The 19,515-nt window shown below is 48.7% G+C and overlaps 1 pseudogene; it reads right to left on the reverse strand.

Moving 5' to 3' along the window:
* The window catches only part of LOC112075070 (double-stranded RNA-specific adenosine deaminase-like), a 25,654-nt pseudogene extending 10,563 nt beyond the window's left edge, over positions 1–15,091 (reverse strand).
* Positions 15,092–19,515: the final 4,424 nt, after the last annotated feature.

A 19,515-nucleotide genomic window follows, 5' to 3' on the forward strand; every position in this document is an offset into this window, starting at 1 on the left:
TTCTCCTACCAGAATATACAGGAACAGGCCAGCCAGGAACTTGTCCTGGGCATGTCTAAACGTGGATAAGCCTCTTCCTGTCGACTGGACTCCTACAGTATTAAGGACAGGCAGTCAGCCCAGGGACTGTTGGCTGAGTTGATCGACGAATGGACGTATCTAGCATGGGACATTCTGCATACTTCAGTAAGCGGTGACTCCTGTATAAGGACAGGAGTCAGCCAGGGACTGTCTGGGTGGATAGTTAGCTGACAAGATCTACTCCTTATAAGGTGAAGTCACCCAGGGACTAGAGTACAGACAGATAAGCGACTGTTCCTGGATGTGGACTTGAGTTAGCTCTGATGACTCCTACAGAGTATAACATAAGGAACGAAGTGTCAGCCAGGGACTGTCTGCTGGGTGGATAGTTAGCTGGTCATGACTCCTACAGTATAAGGAGCGAGGTCAGCCAGGGACTGTCTGGGTGGATAGTTAGCTGCATGACTCCATACAGTATAAGGACAGAGTCAGCCAGGTACTGTCTGGGTGTGATAGTAGCCTGGGTCATGGACTCGCTAGAGTCGATATAAGGACAGAGTCAGCCAGGGACTGTCTGGAAGTGATGTTAGCTGGCATGACTCCTACAGTATAAGGACAGAGTCAGCCAGGACTGTCTGGGTGGATAGTTAGCTGGCGACATAGCTCCTACATACAGTATAAGGACAGAGTCAGCCAAGGGACCTGTCTGGATGACATAGGGCTGGTATCAATGATCTCTACAGTATAAGGACAGAGTCAGCCAGGGACTGTCTGGTGGTGATAGTTAAGCTGTACATGACTCCTACAGTATAAGACGAGTCACGCCAGGGACTGTCTGGGTGGATAGTTACTGCATGACTCCTACAGTATAAGACAGAGTCAGCCATGGACTGTCTGGAGTGGATAGTTAGCTGGTCATGACTCCTACAGATGAATAAGGACAGAAGTCAGCCAGGGGACTGTCTGGGTGGATAGTTAGACTGGCATGATTCCTACATATAAGGACAGAGTCAGCCAGGGACTGTCTGGGTGGATAGTTAGCTGGACATGACTCCTACAGTATAAGGACAGAGTCAGCCAGGACTGTCTGGGTGGAGTAGTTAGTGAGCGAATGCTCCTACAGTAAAAGACAGAGTCAGCCAGGGACTGCTGGGTGGATAGTTAGGGCGGTCATGACTCCTACAGTATAAGAGACAGAGTACAGCCAGGACGTGTCTGGGGATAGTAGCTGGACATGGATTCCTACAGTATAAGGACAGAGTCAGCCAGGACGGTCTGGGTGGATAGTAGACTGCGTACATGACTCCTACAGTTATAAGACAGGTCAGCCAGGGACTGTCTGGGGATAGTTAGCTGACATGACTCCTACAGTTAATGAAGAACAGAGTCAGCAGGGACTGTCTGGGTGGATAGTTAGCTGGACCATGACTCCTACAGTATAAAGACAGGGTCAGCCAGGGACTGTCTGGGTGGATAGTTAGCTGGACATGATCCTACAGTATAGGACAGAGTCAGCCAGGGACTGTCTGGGTGGATAGTTACTGGTCATGATCCTACAGTATAAGGACAGAGTCAGCCAGGGACTGTCTGGGTGATAGTTAGCTGGACATGACTCCTACAGTATAAGGACAGAGTCAGCCAGGGACTGTCTGGGGATAGTTAGCTGGTCATGATTCCTACAGTATAAGGACAGGGTCAGCCAGGGACTGTTGGGTGATAGTTAGCTGGTCATGATCCTACAGTATAAGGACAGAGTCAGCCAGGACTGTTGGGTGGATAGTTAGCTGGACATGACTCCTACAGTATAAGGACAAGTCAGCCAGGGACTGTCTGGTGGATAGTTAGCTTCATGATTCCTACAGTATAAGGACAGAGTCAGCCAGGGACTGTCTGGGTGGATAGTTAGCTGGACATGACCCTACAGTATAAGACAGGTCAGCCAGGGACTGTCTGGGTGGATAGTTAGCTGGACATGATTCCTACAGTAATAAGGACAGAGTCAGCCAGGGACTGTCTGGGTGGATAGTTAGCTGGTCATGATCCTACAGTATAAGGACAGAGGTCAGCCAGGGACTGTCTGGTGGATAGTTAGCTGGTCATGATTCCTACAGTATAAGGACAGAGTCAGCCAGGGACTGTCTGGGTGGATAGTTAGCTGGACATGACTCCTACAGTATAAGGACAGGGTCAGCCAGGGACTGTCTGGGTGGATAGTTAGCTGGACAGATTCCTACAGTATAAGGACAGAGTCAGCCAGGGACTGTCTGGGTGGATAGTTAGCTGTCATGACTCCTACAGTATAAGGACAGAGTCAGCCAGGGACTGTCTGGGTGGATAGTTAGCTGGTCATGACTCCTACAGTATAAGGACAGGTCAGCCAGGGACTGTCTGGGGTGGATAGTTAGCTGGTCATATTCCTACAGTATAAGGACAGAGTCAGCCAGGGACTGTCTGGGTGGATAGTTAGCTGGTCATGATCCTACAGTATAAGGACAGAGTCAGCCAGGGACTGGCTGGGTGGATAGTTAGCTGGACATGATCCTACGTATAAGGACAGAGTCAGCCAGGACTGTTCTGGGTGGATAGTTAGCTGCGACATGACTCCTACAGTATAAGGACAGTGTAGTTTGGGATTGAGATCTGTGGTCTACTTATGAGTGGAGTTTGTTAAACATGACTGAAGCCAACGGTGACCGTTGACCCCCCTCTCCCTTTACTCCCACACTCAATCTATCCTCCCTCACTCTTTTTCAAATCAAACCTCCCTCAAATGTTAACTGTCCCCTCCCTCATCTCTCCCTCCTCACCCAAGGTGATTGAAGCCAGGTAGATAGGATGGAGAAAGTTGGAGAGCAGGGCTCCCTGCAGACCCAGGACGTTCCAGCGAAGGATCTTGTCGCTGCAGCTCATGGTCCTCAGACGCTCGCCGTGCTGGATGCCGTCCCAGGTGGGCACGATGGTCGATGACTCTACCGGGATMGTGCCCTCACCTACACATGGCACAGACACCCTTGAGGCATACTTTTGACTCCAAAGACAAAGCCGTGCAGTATGAGGAATAGGGTGTATGAGAGAGCCAGTGGTCAAAGTGATGGTTGTACACTAGAAGCACACAGTCCAGGCTCTAGATTGGAACATTCAAATCCATTGGGATATTTGTGCTTTCTAGCAGGTGTGTTTGTGGCAGCAGCAGCAGATGTGTGAATGTGTAGTCCTGCTCTGTTTGGCCTGCAGAGAGGGGAGTTAAGCAACATGGTGGCTCTATGTGCTTGTCCTCAGTAACAGAGGGGATCCTCATGGATGGCATCTGGCTGTAACTCACCATTCTCCACCTTGGTGCGCAGCTTGCCCTGCTTGGCGTTCTCAAACAGGGGCTGGTGGCCCTGGCCGTCCCCCGCGTCCTCGCTGCACGACTTATCAAACAACGCCCCGTCTCCGCACGGAGCAGTACTGGAGGAGAGGGGGAGAAGTAGAGCGAGAGGGGGAGAAGTTAAGCGAGAGGGGGTAAGCCGCGAGAGGGGGCGTAAGAGGCGAAGGAGGTAGAGCGCGAGGGGGGGGAAGAGGCGCGAGGGCGGTGAGAGGGCGCGAGGGGGGAGATAGAGCGCGAGGGGGGGAGAGTAGAGCGCGAGCGGGGGGAAGAAGGTAGGAGGGTGGAAGAGCGTGGGAAGGGGGTAAGAGGAGGCGAGAGGGGGGGAAATAGAGCGAGAGGGGGGGAGAGTAGAGCGCGGAGGGGGGAGAGGTAGAGTGAGAGGTTAGAGCGCGAGAGGAGGGTAGAGCGCGAGAGGGTAGAGGTAAGCGCGGAGAGAGGTAGAGCGGTAGAGGTAGAAGCGGAGAGGGGTATGAAGCGTAGATGGTAGGAGCGCGAGAGGGGTAGAGCGGTAGAGGAAGCGCGAGAGCGGTAGAGCCGCAAGAGGGAGCGAGGGCGAGCGAGAGGGGGAGCGAGGGGGGGAGCGAGGCGAGAGAGAGGGGAGCGAGGCGAGAGAGAGGGGGACGCGAGGGCGAGAGGAGAGGGGGAAGCGAGGGCGAGAGAAGGGGAGCGAGGGCGAGAGAGAGGGGAGCGAGGCCGAGAAGAGGGGGAGCGAGCCGAGAGAGAGGGAGCGAGCCGAGAGAGAGGGGGAGCGAGGCCGAGAAGAGGGGGAGCGAGCCGAGAGAGAGGGGCGAGAGCGAGAGAGGAGCGAGCGAGAGGGGGCGAGCGAGAGGGGCGAGCGAGAAGGGGGCGAGCGAGAGGGGCGAGCGAGGGCGAGCGGGGCGAGCGAGGGGGGAGCGAGGGACGAGCGAGGGGGGACGAGGGCGAGCGAGGGGAGAGCGAGCGAGGGGGAGAGCGAGAGAGCGGGAGCGCGAGCAGAGGGGGAGAGCGATGAGAGGGAGAGCGAGAGGGGGGAAGCAAGAGAAGGGGGAGAGCGAAAGAGGGGAGAGCGAGAGAGCGGGGAAGAGCGAGAAGAGAGGGGGAGAGCGAGAGAGGGGGAGAGCAGAGATACGCGAAGAAAGGGGAGAGGCGAGAGAGGTAGGGGGTAGAGAGAGGGGGAGAGCGAGAGAGGGGAGAGCGAGAGAGGTAGAGCGAGAGAGGGAGAGCAGAGCGAGAGAGAATATATATATATATAGTTGGATAGGAGCAGTCATAATACTAGAAGTATCTTCAGGGTTTTTCTGGATCAAAATGAGGCTTAGGTGGTGGGCGTGGCCACGGCGGGGTCGCCAACTAATTTTTAGAGGCCCCCTGTTGGCCAGTGACGAATTTGCAATTCTACACATTTTTTCATGGCTTATTTGAACTGAGGGACTCAAACGTTATAACAAAATCAATGGGGCCCATGCCACGACAAAAAACTCCTGGTGCATCAGTTTGGGAATTTTGTATCCCCCTGACTGTCTAGCTGTTATTTGGGTCATTGTTAGTTCTCAAAGAAGATCTTATTATAGAAATATAGCGCCATTTCTTTCTACATACTTATATCTGGTTTTATCTTAAGTTTACAGACACATTTTTCACCCCGGAAATCATTATCTAAACATCAATATTTGACTGTTTTGACATACGTGGCCCGAAAACACTTAAGCTAGCCGCCAAGACTTTTCTATGCAGAAAAAAAACGCTGGCTTCTCAAACTCCTAGAACAACGTGTGTGTGGGGGTGGGTTGGTGGCCCAGTTGAGTTAGGCACAGAAGGAAAGGGGAGAGAACAATTAGGTGGAGAAGAGAGCCATGGGTGAAGTCAAACAGCGAGGAAGAGACATCTTCCGTAGGCCCACCTGATATAGAGTGGAAGGTGGTGTCAGGTTTGATCCGGAGCTTGTTCTCCTCAGCTGGCTCAAATATGCTGTCTCTGATCCTTCACAGTGCTTTCAGCAACTCAGCATACAGAAACCTGGGAGAGAGAGGGGGTGACATAAAGGTAGAATCCACATTTGGAGTGATTCAGATCAGTGAAAGTGTCCAGGATCAACCACACAGATAAGGGAGACTGGTGGAGAAACAGAGGATCTGGTAAGTGGCATTAATACACTACAACTAACCAGATGGACTCCACAGACACATTAACACACATCATAGTCTGTAATGACTTACACTGAAATATGACACCTGTAGAGAGAGGTTTCAGAAAGGCAGGGAGAGTAGCTATAAAGGAATCAAAACGAAGAGCAAAGGAGGAAGGGGAAAAGAGTGGTATATAAAAGGACAGAATGGAAGATGAATGAGCAGCAGTAACTTCCTACCTGATAAATCCTCCTCTGGAGATGATTTCTGCGTGGCAGTCATTAACGTGTCCCCTTTAAGCACCAGCTCCTCCCCTTTAACACAGCGATTTCCTGAGGAGAAAAACAAACAAATACATTTATTTTATCTCAAAGGTGAGACAAAAAAACATCCCAAAAGGCTTGTTATTTTCTTCGCGTACACACACACGGCAGGTACCTGTTCCCAGGCTGACCACGGTCCCCAGCCCTTCCCCCTCTTCATGACGACGGTGGCGAGGATCTTCCTTCCCAGAAGACTGTGCTGTATGCGTGTGGTGAGGGCGTTGAAGCGCTGGTGACTCAACATGGCCATCTGGTCATGGATTGTCCCACACTCAGTGGCAGCTAGAGACAGAAACAATAACAGGTTATGTACGGCCCACCAGTCACAGAAGTAGGTTCTAGCAGAATCACAGTATTAACAGTGTATTCATAGTATAAGCAGGCATTCAACTTTTTCAGCTCGAGACCCAATGAGAAAATCACTGTCCTCCCGTGACCCAAAATAATCTCCAGCAACCCAAATGAAGAGGAAATGTGTGTGATTCTAGCAGTCTCCTCATCTCCCGACCACCTCTAACACACCCAAAGCCGTGTGGGTCTGACCCAGAGTTTTAAAAAGTACTATAGTAAGAGGTAAATTGACCTCTGCAGGGGTAAGTTCCCCGGTGGGGGCAGCCTTCTCTGCCTCTCCAATCAGAACCCTCAGAGCTGCATCAGCTGCTTCCTGTTTCCCTTGCTTCTTATTGGAAGCACAGACAGGAGGGAACCAGCGGCCCCCTAGCTTAGCCTGGTAGGTAAACCTGAGAGAGAAGAGTTAAACTCCATGTTTGCACAGCCGCGTTTTACAATATTCAACCGTTAGCTTTCATAGTGTTATATATGTCACAATGGACCGCCAGACTACCGCAGCTCTGCAGCTGTGGACTCTGAATGACCCTTTAGAGTGTGTATGTTAGTGTATGTGGGCAAGATGTGTGTACTGACTTGGGCTCGTGCGGTGGTCTGACTGCCGACCAGTCGTATCTCTGCAGCGAAGCCCCTGGCCCGGGCGTACTCCACAGGCCTGACACCGGCGTTGTTGTTTAGGTGCTGATGAGGTCACCAACCCCCGCCTCGTGGGCAGAACGCAGCTCCTCCTCTGTCAGCGGGGGCAGGGAGGGGCAAGCGGGCATGAAGCCCCCTTCATCACCAGACAGACACAGGGGAAACTGGGGCTGGAGAGGACGGGGTAATGGAGAGCGAGGAGAAGAGAGATAAGGCAGTGAAAAGATGGAGGAGAGGAGGGAAAGTGATCTTAGTGTTCGGAGGATCTTTTCTTAGAATCACGGCCTGGAGGCACAATGAGAGAAGCCACATGCCTGTGTCTTATGACATTGCAGTCCATAGCTAAACAGCTAGCTAGCTTGTCAGCCTAAATATAGATGGGTGTGTTTTTTTCAGGGACCCATCCATTTAGTTTAAACGTCTTTCAGTCCATGTTTGAGTCCTTTACTCACCTTGTTGAGCTGCAGTCGTCTCCCGTCGGCCATTACTCCTTGACTGCCTCCTCTGCAGCCAGCTGCCTGGCAGCCTTCTTACTGGCGCTGAACTTCAGCACACAGGCTTTCCCCTATCTTCACCCTGAACAATGAACCTGAGAGGAGGAGCAGAGACTCACTTATACATCCTAAACATACATCGGTGGAGGTAAGAGGACATTCCTGTCTAACCACATGGGGGCATCCAGAGTAGAGCTGTGAATCTGCTTCACAGAGACTACAGCACTCAGGAAGGGAGGGAAAGAGAGGACAAAGATGGTCACACTTATCACCCAGTATCAGTATCCAGCTGCGGCGACAGTACTGTAGTGTGCCTAGGGGAAGGTTATATGCAGAGAGACAGAGGTGCTGTTGTATCATCCAGTCAGCAGACTGCTGCATGTATTGAAAGTCATCCAGGACATACAGAATCTGCTCCCGAGGGAGAGATGAGGGCAGGCCCACCTTCCTAATGATCATTTATGTATAGAAGAGAGAACCAGGGAGAGAAAAATGAGAAGCAGGGTTGGGCTCATTCGAATTGAAGTCACTCAATTCAGGAAGTGATTTTGAATTTAAATTCAAAATGGAAAACTGAATTAAATAGCTTCTCTTTTCAGTTTATAGAGAAATCATTGGAAAGGAGCTATTTTTAAATTATTGAATTGGAATGTCAGTTTATTTCCTAAATTGACTGACTTCATTTCGAATTGACCCCATCCGGATGAGAAGCTGTAGACAGATGGATACGTGGGTCTGAGGTGGGCCCTCCTGTCCAGTGTTGATGAACTCGATGGGGTTTCCAGTGCGCTGACTGTACTCCATCAGCATGGACACGGGGTTCTACCCCCCGGAGGGAACGGGACAGGGCCTGGGCGGACCCTCCACTACTTCCTGACAGAGGAGAGAGAGCGAGCAGCGAGAGACGAGAGCAGAGAGTATAAAAGGATTGAAAAAGAGACATAAATCTTTGCCCTTTAGAACACAATAACCACAACAGAGCACATTGATTATATAACACAACACACACGAACACACTCAGACTTACAGGGACGTAAGAGGTGGGGTCCATGGCCTGGTCACCCCCTGCAGTGAGCCCTCCTCAGCCCCTCCCCCCTCTATCTCACGCAGCAGAATCCTCAGGTTGCTGCGGCAGCATCTTTCTTAGCCACCTTTTATTAGATGCCTCAGCAACAGGAAACAACCTGCCGTCCAGCATGACCTGCATACGGAATCTGAGAGGGAGAAATACAAGGGAGTGAGGTAGCGAGAAAGAGCAGGGACAACACATTTTTTTGTATTTCTTCGTCACACTTTCTCATGCAATTTTTTCATGAATTTGCTAATACATCAGCTAGTTTCCTCTTAGACATACAGCAAGGCCAACCATGATTGGTTGGAACATTATCAATCACTGACCTGGGGTCATGTGAGGGCCCTGATTGGTCGAGGAGCAGGAACTCGCCATTGTGTCCCTGGTACTGGGCAAACTCCATCAGGCGCTGACGGGTTCTTGGCCTCACCTCCTGGAGTTTTGGCACGGAGGTTCTGAGGGTGGGCGGCGCTGCCAGGGAGACTGCTACTGTCCCCTCCATCCCGCTGAATGGCGTTGAGGAATTCGGGGATATCGTCGGTCGCCCATGCCCTCCGTTCGACTCATCCTCCTGATAGAGGGATGAAGAGAGGAAGTAGGTGAGGAAAGAAGTGGAGCAGAAGTGGGGTCAGTGGGATCGGGTCAGGCGGGGTGAAGGGCTCCAGACCTGGCATTCTCAGCTCGAATCTACAGAGCTATGTTCACCCCTCAATGTTAGCACCAACATTAGTTACTAGGGTAACTGCCACACTCATCCTCCCCTTCCAACTCTTCGTAGGAGACGGGCTCCAAGTGAGGAGGGGGTCTCCCAAATTCAGGAAGACGTTCAATGAATTCCCCAACCCCCCCCCCTCGCTGTGTGAGGGTGCCACCTACCAGCTCAGCGTTGGCCTCTAGACAATCCCAATTCGTGGTGGCAACCGCCTGGAATCCGGACCCCATTCCTTCGACCTTTGCAGGGGCGCTGCGCTCGGCCTTAAGGCTCCTCTCCATCCTCTCCCTGCGATGGACAGATAGCTCCCAGATGTGAGGGGTCACCTCTGCGTTGCGGCTCACGTCGCCCTGCTTCTCCATGGCGTACAGGGTGGGGTTGACCTGCTTGGCGCCCCTCAGGCCCAGGTTCTTGGAGATCACCAGGGCCGTGGCCTCCCCTGCCTCCAGCAGATACTGCAGGATCAACTCCTTCTGATTACTGCCGCAGTCCGCCATGTCACTCTCGTCAAGGTCTAGGTCAAGCGCTTCGTTACTGCTGCTGTTGATACTGGGCTGTTGGGTTTGGGACTGGGAATGTTGCCGATATGACTCAGATGATTCTGAGGAAGAGGAGTGTGAATCTGATTCTACGTAGTAATCTTCTTCTTTGTCGCCCTCAGGACCCTTCGCTTCAATTTGCTGGATCTCAGCCGCGATGACAACGTCCTCCTCCTTCACAGACAGGAAGTGAGAGCAATCTTCTTCTGAAGGCCTTTCCTGTGACTCCACAGAATGTTCCCTCGGTTGGGAACGTGGGCTTTCCGGATCAGAATCTCTACTTTCCGGTTCTTCCTGTGGTTCTACGTAGACAGTCCACTCTGGAGGACTRTCACCGTGTTTTGAAGCTTTCTTATCACGCTCGAGACCGTAAAGGGCCTGGTTGATAAACTTTTTGGGSKACCGCAGCGTTTTGGCCAAACACTTTGCTTGTAGCTTCTCACCGGGGCTCAAATCTGCCAAGGCTTGCAAAACTTGCTCTCGGATGTCGGGTGGCTGAAACGTAGGGGCACTCTTGTTGTTTGAATTATTACTACTACAGACAGAAGCTTTGTCAAAGCTGWRGCCTCTGTCAACTCTTCCTCTGTAGGACCTCTCTCTGTCTAAGGATAAACTCTGAAAGCCTTCTGAGAAAGACGGCCCGTCAGCACAGTCTGCATGAAGGCTCCACTGTCTGTTGAAGCCTTGCTTTTGGGTTGAAGTCTGCTTCTGGTTCCAGAATCTAGGGCCGGTTGGTCCTCTAGGGGGTCCTTGACTGGGTGGGTACCCGAAGTCCCTACCGTTCCCTCTGCCTCGCTCGCTGCTGTATCCCCCTCTCCCCCTAGAGCTGTTTTGGGAGTATCTGCTGTACCCTGCCTGGGCCTGGTTTGATTCGTTATAGAGTCCGTTCGGTCCCCCTCGACCCAAGCTCTGCGCCCCTCTGGGGCTCACCCTAAACTGGGGAGCCTCAGTGTTCTGTCCCCTCAGGAAGTGGACCTGCTGCTGCCTGAAGGAGTTAGGACCACTGGGACAAGAGCTCTGCTGACTCAGGGCTGGGCTGTGACRGGGTGGGGGAGGGGRGGAGGGGTAGAGAGGCTGAGAGTGGGCACTGGGTGGTACTAGAGGGGGGACTGGGCCTAGGTATGAATGGACGTTTGGGTGTGGGGCCTGTTGCGGGGGGGCTCTGGGGTGAAATCCCAGGGGTCCAGCTCTGTAGTATTGTTGCTTAGCCTGCAGTTGGGGAAGAGGGGGTCGGTGGTAATGCTCTATGGGGGGCCCTCCTCGTCCTCTGCTCATAGCGCAGGGGGCAGGTTGAGGGGGGACCAGGGCCGCCTGTTACGCAGCAGATAGGAGGATGCGTCTCTGTGTTGGATACTGATGCAACACAGCCTGGCAGAATAGCCGGGTGGGCGATGATCGCAAAGTGGCAGTCAGCACCTGAGAGAGAGGACGAGATGGGTGTGAGCGAAAGCAAAAGTGACTGAGTGGGTGAGGAAAAGAGCCATGAAATAAAAAATTAGGAGCCAAATATAAAGCAATATGAAGAAGAAACTAGGGACATAAGACTGGTCAAAATCTTGTGGAAAATCCTGATGGAAATGGTAAAAGGGCGGGAGAAAAACACAGAAAGAGTAGATCAAGGGCTTATGACAAATAATATATATATATATATGTTTTTACACACTACACAGTCTCACTGTACTTCATCCTGTCACATGCTGTTGGACCCAATTGCTCGCAACGAGATCCATGTATAAAAGGTCAGAAATGTATAATTCATGGTTGTGGCTTAAGTGTTGTATTTCTGGTTTAAGGATGATTTGCAGCTTCACATAGGAAGGGAAAGTGAAAGGCAGAAGGAAAGAAAAGATTCAAGGTGGTCAGTGAAGGACAGGAGTTGCTCCACTAACTTTTGACAGACTAAACACACAGCAAATAAGTAATAGATGTTGAACCTGATAAAAGGTTGGCTATAGAACACACATTGGAGAGGAAAAGGAGTAAAGCTCGCTCACCATTAAAAATAAGTTGTTTTATTAGACAAGTTTAAAAGATTGACGTTTCAGCCTTCAATGGCCTTCTTGAGAATAATCACAACGGGAATGGGGAATGGACAAGCTCGTGTAGGGAATGGGGAAGACAATTAGGGGAAAACTCTTCAGCTGGTGGTGCTAATGAGAGTCCAATGATGTCTACACAGGTTGCACCTCTAATCACGTTGGTTGAGCACCGACTTCTTGCCATAGAACATACAGGAATATTTTAAATACCTTTTCATATTATGGGCACCTTCTAGTACAGCAAACCCGACATTGATTTGCTGATTGTTTTCTCAGCTAAGATATTTAATACGCACTAGTAATTTCATGCCAATTACATATAAATCTTTAGGGCATAGAACATAATGTGGTGGGGGTATTTTTAATGAAAATGTCGTACCACAAAGCTTCTTCCCTGCACTCAATGATATCTGTCACTGACCACAGGAAGACACTCAACCCTGCTCCTCAGATTTCAGCCCTGCCAGGCATGGTGCTAGTCAACATAAACGTGTCTGTCATGCTGCTCCCGAAACGATTGCTATGAATGCCACCATATTAATAATAATATAACGACGAGCGGGAGCGAGTTATTTCACGGCAATGTTAACAGACAGCAGCAGCACTGGGTCCGGTGCCCCCGGTGTCAAAGCGGGATCTGGCTGACCCTAATGCAAGCCGGCAACTGACGGCCAAATAACAACCCAGCATGGCTCAATTCAGTTGCCTCTGCTGCTTCCATGGGCAATATGAATATTCAGAGCTGCGCATTAAATATTAGGACGTCTTTGGCCCATGGACCAAACAGACATTGTTTGGCCTTGTTTTCGGTATGTTCCCGTTCCTAAAACACGCCGCGGTGTGGATTATTGATGAGTCATTTCTATTTGAATTACAGAATTGGGGTATACGCCCTGGTTAAAGTGTTATAAATCAAGTTCATGCTTAGTGGGTTGCATAAACGACTCGATGACAGTAGAAAGACATTAACTAATTCAATGAACGTACCTGAAAGTTCGCGGGATAAAACACAGATGTACCACCTCACCACCTGGCCTGAAGGCGGCTGAAAGGCGAGTAGGTTTCAGTCACTTTTGAATGGCAGAGAGATCTTGAGGTCTGCGCGCGTGCTACCGGGGTCAGAAGTTGACTACACTTCAAACAGTCTAGAGATATACAGTTACGTTCTATCAAAATACAACGAAAGTAATTAAACTAGTTGGCTATATTTCTCAAAATTCAATGTATTTTACCATCCCCCCAAAAACGTTTTTTGTTGTTGTTGTTTTACATACCGCACGAGCGCTTCTCAATTTCAAAGGGACATCTAGTACCTACCATTCAAGATACTTATACCAGACGTTACAATGTGAAATTATGGATAGGCCTATTATAAACGCATAGAAAGTCTGCATTTACAGTTTCTTAACACGAGAAACAGCACGAAGGTGCAGAATAGTTTCGTTTTCCTTTCTCTAGACACGCTCTGTAGCCAGTCTGGGTGAGTCACGTGATGCAATAGTTTATCATAGGTTTCACTAGCTAGAGTAAGAATGTAGCCAAAACTGGTGCACGCTCAAGTTACCAAGGATGTTATTTATCTCACAACATGTGGATATTATAATAGAATTATGTCAACAAAAAATAAAAAAGATTCGGTCCTTGTCATGTGAATGAAAATGTGCCGTAGTGTTCTGTCAAACAGGARGTATTTCTTGTTAGAGGATACAGTATATTGATTGAAATGCGAAAGCAATCGTTATTTCTATTTATTATCCAGTAAGCCAATATGTATTATAAAATGCATCCCCTCTAGACAGACAATTACATTACATTTTAGAAAATATCAATTTGGACAAGAAAGCCTTCAGAAATTATGCCTACATATGCATAGGCTAACTCCAAAACATTCACCCCCCCCCTAAAAAATTTACAAAATATGATAATTCAAGATCGCCTCTTATTTGTCATGTCTCACAGCTGCTGTTGCGTGAAATTATTGTTGTGACAAAAACAAAACCAGAACAGTTTAATTGAGCAAGCAGTTGCCGGATATAGCTCGTGGCCACTGTACCCAAATCTTGGTGCTTTCAAGACAACTGGGAACTCAGGGGTAAAAAAACAAGGTCAAATAATGGCGTCAGTAATCTTGAGGTCGGCGCTCTAGAAAGATGCCCGTGTTTCCGACTTGGATGACCGTTCAAAACTACGTTGTCCCAGTCGGAGCTCGTTTCCCCCCCGAGTTCCCAGTTGTCTCTGAACGCACTGAGGTATGCGATTTCAGAGTTCCCAGTTTTGAACGCAGCATCAAACCCAATTCCATCACGCAGGGATACGCATGCATGCATTCAATGGTCAATCAAACACAGCCACGCCAGAGCATGTCTGTTAATTATCTCTGGCGCGGTTGAAAATGTTTCCAAAAATATTTATAAAACTTAACTAATAATCACTGCTGCCATCAGCTTGAGTGTGGAATTTAAGGACCCCATTGAATAACCTTCATGTTTATTTTTTCTATGGAATGGTTCTGATGCACACCATTTCCGACCCCCCCTCCCCTCCCCCCAGTCAAAGTGAACCCCGCACTAGTTAGCTAGGAGGACAGGAGGATCAACTATCAGTGTGCAATTTCATCCCGCTTCCGACCCCCAACGATGTCTGTCGCTGGATGGACATAGGATCCAATTGGTCATTTTACAGTCGTTTTTCAGTATATCCCCCTTAATCCTCAATTCCCTTCTTACTGTCGCTCTCACACAGGCGTTTATCCCCTGACTGAAGTCCTCCATGACTATAACCTGAAATTAGCTAAACGTTAGGCAAGCTGTCTTGGTTTTAACTGACGCTACATATTGAATACCCTGGTAAGTATGTAATTTATCTCAGCAACCCGCCGCAGAGATCAACTCAACTGCCATCATTGAATGGATGGTTGTCGTTTGGACTGCGCACACATGTTCCGAACAAGATATTGCGCAGATGGAGGCTCCAAGCGGGTTCACTAACTAGATAACGTAGAACCGCGGTTGTGCATCGCAAATAACATGCACAACTGTCGATTTGTTGCAGAAACACTTTCCCAATCAACTCCCAAGTGTAAACAACTATGCAACGCGACGTCAAATGCAGTGAAAATAATGATAATTATGCATAGCGCGGATTGACTAGRTAGCTARATAGSTMGCTAGCTAACGTTAGCATTGATTGAGCATCACTGCGGCACAAGCGTGCAAACAACCATAGMCGCATTTGMAAGCMATGCAGTTAGCGCGAAACCAAATATAGATCTCAATTGAACTAACACGAAAGGTAAAAATAGAGTTAAAAATGTTATTAATTTACCTGGGTTTGCGATTGAAGCTTTGTATCAGTCCGAGTTCCTGCTCGCTAGCGACAGTGTCGACAAAGAAACAACGGGGTTAGGGGGGCGCATGATGACATCACTAGTTTGCGACAGTTTACCTGGCGCATTTGGAGTGACGCCACCCGTTTTACTGCAGAGTGCGCCCCCCCCCCCCAAAAGAACACCAGACAAGGTGGAATACCTTTGCTGCGGCAGATCGATTGGATTCATTTAGGCAGGTGAATAGGACATGGTAGAATAGCAGTACCTCCAAGCCACTGCTATTGCATTCCCTTGTTTAGGATTGGGACTGGATTAATCAGGTCTCAAATACAAAAATAAATCAAATGTAATATGTATGCTACAAAACCTTCCACAAATTGATTTACCACAAACCCGGCCTAGTGGGCATGGACCCTGCAAAGAGCTAGTACATCTTATAGGGATTTACTTTCTATAAGAAACCTTGAAAGGAACCAGACTCAAGATGGCTGGCTGGATAGAGGTGAGAGAAGGCGGTAGGGAAAAAGGCCCCATATATTGCAGGGGGAATCCAACTAAATACAAACATGAGGCCTGTATCATGTAATGAACAGGTTAGTGAACTATTTACAGCATGATACACGGAGGCTGTGGGAGCAGATCAGCACATCACATCACAGCCTACTGCAGTGCCTGGACGCTCACCAACCCATAGAGCTATAGGCTGCAATACTATCCACCAATCAATGGATCAGACTGGATCCATGTTCCAACTGTTTCCTGCAAATTGCACTTATTACATCCCCCAGTAGGTGTCAGCACCACGCCATTTAGTATCAGAATCACCTTTATTCGCCAAGTACATTTACTCATAACTGGAATTTGACTTAGTGAGAAGGTGCTGCCAGCAATAGACAATATACAAACAGAATACAGACAAAAGTCCACATAGACGTCATACAAAACACAAATCGTAAGTCGCTGTGGATAAGAGCATCTGCTAAATGACTAAATGTAAATGTAAAAAACATTAAACATAAACTCGGGTCCTCTGTCCTGCTAAAAGTCACAGCGGATCAAACTGAAATACATCACTGTAATGTCCAGTAGGCTACAGTCAGTGCATCATATTATCATAAGTCTTTCAGTCAAGTATAGAAACAAATGGGCATTTTCAAACAAACCCAAACTCTACCCCTAGGCACGTGCCTATCTGCTTACGTTCAAAGGGTCACTTCCTTACTGTAATTAGAAGTTCTTTTTTATTTATTTGTTTTTACCCCTTTTTCGTGGTATCCAATTGGTAGTTACGGACTCGGGAGAGACGAAGGTGAAGAGTCCTGCGTCCTCTGAAACACAACCCAGCAGCCACTCTGCTTCTTGACTCAATGCCTGCTTAACCCGGAAGCCAGCCGCACCAATGTGTGGGAGGAAACACCATACACCTGGCGACCGTGTCAGCGTGCATTGCGCCTGACCCGTCACAGGAGTCGCTAGAGCCCGATGGGACAAGAACATTCCTGCAGGACAAACCCTCCCCTAACCCGGACAACGCTGGGCCAATTGTGCGCCGCCCCATGGGTCTCCCAGTCGCAGCCGACTGCGACAGAGCCTGGACTCGAACCAGGATCTCTAGTGGCACAGCTACTTAGACCACAGTAATTAGAAGTTATAATGTGTGGCTGTGCCAACCTTCATCAGAGCAGTGTTCAATACTGCTGCCTTAGTTTTTTGGCCCTCTCTCTTTTCCCACCATCCTTCACTAACTATTTTCTATATGTTGCTTTTTAATCCCCCTCTCCCCGCTCATGCTAGCCTCCACACTTCCTTATTGAATGTATCAGGGCAATTCTCCCTCTTTCACACAGTCTCTCCATCCAGAACATAGTCTCTCCATTTGTATCAAAAGAACTTATTGCTTTCCTTCCTCTCTTCCCCTTTCCTCTCTGCCCTCTCATTCACCGTTGCTGCTAACACCTGGCTCACTACCTCTCTCTACACTCTTAGAAAATAAAGGTGCTATCTAAAACTTAAAACGGTTCTTCGGCTGTCCACATAGGAGAACCCTTTGAAGAACCCCTTTTGGTTCAGTCCAGTCAATTTTTTCCACACCGATCTCAACAAGCAATTTCTGTATGGACCTCACTTTGTGCACGGGGACATTATCATGCTGAAACAGGAAAGGGCCCAAACTGTTGCCACAAAGTTGGAAGCACAGAATCGTCTAGAATATCATTGTATGCTGCAGCGTTAAGATATCCCTTCACTGGAACTATGTGGCCTAACCCGAACCATGAAAAACAGCTCCAGAGCATTATTCCTCCTCCACCAAACTTTACAGTTGGCCCTATGCATTCGGGCAGGTAGTGTTCTTCTGGCATCCGTGAGATGGTGAAGCGTGATTCATCACTCCAGATAACATGTTTCCACTGCTCCAGAGTCCAATGGCGGCGAGCTTTACACCACTCCAGCCAATGCTTGGCATTGCGCATGCTGATCTTAGGTTTGTGTGCGGCTGCTCGGCCATGTAAACTAATTTCATGAAGCCCCCGACGAACAGTTCTTGAAATGACGTTGCGTCTAGAGGCAGTTTGGAACTCAGTAGTGTGTGTTTTGCAACCGAGGACAGACGATTTTTACGCGCTATGCGCTTCAGCACTCACCGGTCCTGTTCTGTGAGCTTGTGTGGCCTACCATTTCGCGTCTGAGCCGTTGTTGCTCTTAGATGTTACCGGTTCACAATAACAGCACTTACAGTTGACCGGGGCAGAAATGTGTGCAGGTGACGAACTGACTTGTTGGAAAGGTGGTATCCTATGACGGTGCCACGTTGAAAGTCACTCAGCTTGTCAATAAGGCTATTCTACTGCCAATGTTTGTCTATGGAGAGTGCATGGCTGTGTGCTCTGTTTTCCACACCTATCAGCAACGGGTGTGGCTGAAATAGCTGAATCCACTAATTTGAAGGGGTGTCCACATACTTTTGTATATATAGTGTAGTTCTACCTGGAAACAAAAAGGGTTCTCCTATGGGGACAGCCGAAGAACCCTTTTGGTACCATTTTTTCTAAGAGTAACTATGGCCTCTTCTCCTCTTTCTCCCTCTCTCCCTCCCTGTACCTCTCTTCCTGTTTTGCTGTCAGCTTCTCTCCCTCCCCACCAATCCAACCTCCCTTTTTCTCCTTCTCTGTCTTCCTATGCACTCAGCTTGTTTTTCTTCTTGCCTCTCTGCCTCCCTACCCTCCTCTTCCTTGTCTCTCTCTCTCTTCTCTCCATCTGTTGCTGCCTGGCTTGCTCCTGACTTGCTCTGCCTCCCTCCCTCTCTATTCCACTCTACCCTGCCTCTCTCTCTCCATCTCTGTTGTTCCCCATCTCTTTCTCTGCTCTATGTTCAGTGGTGCAACATGAGGCAGTCTGTGGCTATCTGTCTGTTTGGACTCTCAGCTCTGCTCCACGGTGAGTGACTTTCATGTTCTCTCTCTCTGTGTATGTGTGTGTGAGTGTTGTGTATGTGTTTCTACGTGTACGTACAATATGTGCAAGTCCATTGATATTTGAGAACTCAACCGCACAGTTCCAGCTGCATAGCAGAGAGAGAAGAGAGGAGAGGGAAAGGAACAGAGAGGGAGGAGAGAAGAGGAGCAGGAATAAAGAGAGACAAGGGAGAGGAATGATCACAGAGCTTACAGGTTAGGATGCTGTTCATCACAGTTGTAAAATCCAACCCTCCTGTCTGTTTTAATCCGTTGTTGGTTGATCTGTTCCTCTCTGCACCAGCAGCAGTGTCTTAGATGGCTAACATCTTGTGACTGTATATTGATTTTGTACCACCTTGTGACTGCATATTGATATGGTACCACCTGGAATGCTCTTTCTGTGGGGTGATATTCACCAGAGTAGTACATTGCAATACAACACAACAAATGAATCTCCACAAAGGCTGTTTACAAGCATTGTGGTACATAATAGCATATTACATACAAACGCAACATGCTGTTATAAAGACTGTACTCTACTGTATGTGGGTCTACATTACATTCACTAGTTTTATATCTTTTTTAATTCCTTTCTTTTACTTTTAGATTTGTGTGTATTGTTGTGAATTGTTAGATACTACTGCACTACATGCTACACCTGCAATAACATCTGCTAAATATGTGTATGTGACAAATAACATTAGATTTTCAGTTAGACATTGCTACCGAATTTCATCAACTGCACAGATACATTAAGTCTGATACAGTTGTGAAACAGGAATGAGTGAAGTCAGTCCACGATGGAGCTGCTAGAAGTGAGGTTCCTGGTCCTCCTGTCCTCCTGTCTGTCCGTCTGTCCGTCTGAGTGGAGGGTTTTAGTGTTTAATGCGTCACTATTTCCAGTGTGGAATAGATCAGATGTTTTAACGGCCACAGAAAGACTAGTCAATCCCTTTAAAGGTAGAGTCAGCGGAATGACGTTGCACAAGCAGCACCGCAGATATTACGATGAGCAAGATGCAAGACTTTGCTCTCACACAGTCACACACAGTATCTGCTTTTGTGCACAGGTT

Source organism: Salvelinus sp. IW2-2015, unplaced genomic scaffold (genome assembly GCF_002910315.2).
Source record: "Salvelinus sp. IW2-2015 unplaced genomic scaffold, ASM291031v2 Un_scaffold2971, whole genome shotgun sequence".
Classification (NCBI taxonomy): Eukaryota; Metazoa; Chordata; class Actinopteri; order Salmoniformes; family Salmonidae; genus Salvelinus; species Salvelinus sp. IW2-2015.